Genomic DNA, 3,048 nt, shown 5'->3' with positions numbered 1-3,048 from the left:
CCTCTCATTTCCGATATGTACAAACAAAATACTCTGTTCATTTCTTTAATAAAATATTCATATATCTTAAAACACACGTCATCATGCATTGAATTTTGCTTTCGCACCCATTCTCCCCTCTGTATTTTGTTTAGTTTATCTATGTGAATTAGAAAATTATACATATTTTAGACATTGAAGTTTGTTGAATCACGATGTTTAAGTAATAATTCAATCATTAATTTCTATATTATTTAATTTTACAAATTTTATCTACAAATTTAATCTTCCTAACATTATTTATAAAAAATAAAATAAAAAAAACTAACGGGTATTATGAATTCTTCCACCACATAAATAATATTAATATATAAATCACATCACAAGGATGATTTTTGCAATCAAGAAAATAAACAGTCCAGAGATAATACCAAGTTATCAATTGGTTCAGCTGTCAACAATGAGATCAAACTTACAACCCCTAACTATCTTATATTCCAAGTCAATCATTTTGAAAATTCTATGGTGCTACCAAGTATCTTGTATTCTAATATTTTTAATTGTTACATTTTGTATATTTAACTAAAGATTTAACGGTTAAAAATTCAAATATACTAGAAAATATATGCATATTATTGAAAATATATTAAGTGTTTTATTCAAAGCATTTGCATACATCTAAAATGACACACCCCGACCGAAATCAGAGCATGTTGGCCGTCACATAAGGGTGACGTAACCATGTGCACAGTGCGGAAGCTAAGAATAATATTAAAAGTACGAACAAATAAAAACCAAACTACACACAAAGTAGTTAACATACATGTGCAAGCGTAAGTAGGAAAAACAATATTCAGAGCACAGAAAACCTAGTGCAGTCCAGAGGAACAAATACTAACTAAACACACCCAGAGGGGGTCCTACACTAGTGAAAATCTGTCAGATATGCCGTGAATTCCTCGTGAGCCACCAAAAGAGCAATCCAAACTAGAACCTGGAGGGGCGCAAAACAGAAAGTGTGCGTGGGTAAAAACAAAGCTTTTCAAAATCATTTAATTATCAAAAGTTCTAACCCCTTGCCGTAAAACCTCTATAGTTTCCTAGAAAATAGGATATACACATATATAGAAAACATGCTCAGAAATATGCCATGTCGAATGCCTCTACACAAAATGTAAGTAACTCAGGTAATGTCAATCAATGCAATGAAATATGTCAGCCGGAGTCACCTAACATGACCTGTACGGCTGAATTTAGAGCTCAAATCTCCAACTCACTAACTATTCTTGCACACGAGTCGGAACCACCTAAAGTGGTATGTACAACAGGACTGGGTGTAAATAAATACGCTCAAGTGCTACGATCACGTGAAGACTGGGCGAATAATCGCGGGTCACCTACGAGTCGGAACCACCTATAGTGGTCTGTACGACAAGACTGTGCACCTAACTTGGATTCAAGATGAGCATGTGGTGCGGGAGGTGAACATCACGTGAAGGACTGTGCCTTACTCTGGGCGGAAGCACTAACACCGGGGCTGCAGGTTATGAGCTCTCTAAGCATAACACATAACTACTACGTCACAACTATAAATTATAACTTACCTGACACTTACCTGTGTGTCCGCAGCACCAAACATACATATATGCAACTACTAATGCATAAATAAATAGGCAAATGCAACGTATGTCATTTAAAACATATAAACATTCCATATCATTTTCTGGGAAAATCACAAGTATATAGGTAAATACGGAAAACCAAAAGCCTACTCACTAGTATGTAGAAGGGTCATAACCCCCTTGCCTCAAGTGACTGCGCTCGTCCTCGGGATAGGTCTCACCTATATGCGAAACAACTATAAAAACGTTACTTTAAAGCACATAACCAAAACTAGGTAATAACTTCTCATACAATGCTCAAATGGGGTGTATGAATACACCAACGTGATCTACTCAACCTCACGAACATCCCGATATTTTTAAAATAATTTTCTCACCTCCCACGCGCCGGCCAAGGCACGGCCAGACGCGCCGACCACGTGCGGCCATGTGCCAGGCACGCTGATGGCGTCAGTTAACGCCGTCAGGAATATTCCGTTAAAACTAACAGATTCCATTAAAGTTAACCTAACGCCGTTAGGAATATTCCGTCCAAACTGACGGAATATTTCGTCTTCTTCTCCGGCAAACCTCCGGTGTCGTCGCCGTCGCCGGAAAACCGGAAAAACTTCAAACCTTCGGTTCCCACCCGTTTTCAACCAAATTTCATGAAATTGGTACCAAAATGAAGCTTACAACAAATAAAACAAAACCTTACCACTTTCAAGCTCTGAAATTCACGGAATCTCGCAGGAGAAACTTCACAAAATCCTGCCAAACCTGCAACTCACGATCTCGACGTCCAAAACCTTCCAATGAACCACCCCGAGCTTCCTAAGGACCTTACTAAGCTTCCTACAAGTTTCAAATTCCCTAAAAAACAACATTTCACGTGTGCATGAACAGTGACCAAAATCGAGGTTCCATGGTTCAACGTGAAATCGAAGGATTTCCTACCTGAAATGGGTATGGTTGAACTCATATGAACCTCACGAACACAAAGGTATAGTTTTCCACCTCGATCTGCAACGTTTTCGAAGGTTTTTGGTCTTGTCCGTACAATGAAGAAGGGAGAGAGAGAGAAAGACACGGGACAGGGCAGGAAATGAGGATGAAAGTGTGGGTGTGTGTGTGTGGTCCAGATGCAGCCAACCAATACCCCAAAACAACCACACAACGACACATAACCATTAGGGGCAAAACCGTCATTTCACCCCTACGGTAGAAATAATCCGGGACAGGCTATCACATAAAATATTAACTTACATTATTCTGTATTTATAGGTAAAGTACATGAAATTGGGATGGTCCCAAAATATTGATGTGCTTTCATATTCAAAGTTATTAACCACCTACCCATTCAGTTACTGAAAAAGATAAATGAATGCTACTACTTTCACACATGACGATTGAACCTGGTTCTATAGTTTCGGTCCTCCTTCTCATTTCGTTGCTTAATAATTGGAAT

General features: G+C 38.4%; 1 long non-coding RNA gene across 1 annotated transcript; it reads right to left on the bottom strand.

The window, feature by feature from the left end:
* Window positions 1–769: 769 nt before the first annotated feature.
* LOC148699196 (uncharacterized) lies at window positions 770–2,775 on the bottom strand. The gene is made up of 2 exons (XR_015954606.1): window positions 2,538–2,775; window positions 770–2,453 (listed from the first exon to the last, which is right to left on the bottom strand). It is a non-coding gene; the product is annotated as an uncharacterized LOC148699196 (long non-coding RNA).
* Between the last annotated feature and the right edge of the window lie 273 nt (window positions 2,776–3,048).

The sequence above is a fragment of the Pyrus communis genome, chromosome 1 (genome assembly GCF_041283825.1).
Source record: "Pyrus communis isolate YQ-2024b chromosome 1, ASM4128382v1, whole genome shotgun sequence".
Classification (NCBI taxonomy): Eukaryota; Viridiplantae; Streptophyta; class Magnoliopsida; order Rosales; family Rosaceae; genus Pyrus; species Pyrus communis.
The sequence above is the reverse complement of the archived record's forward strand: the minus strand, read 5'-3'. Positions and strand labels throughout refer to the sequence as shown.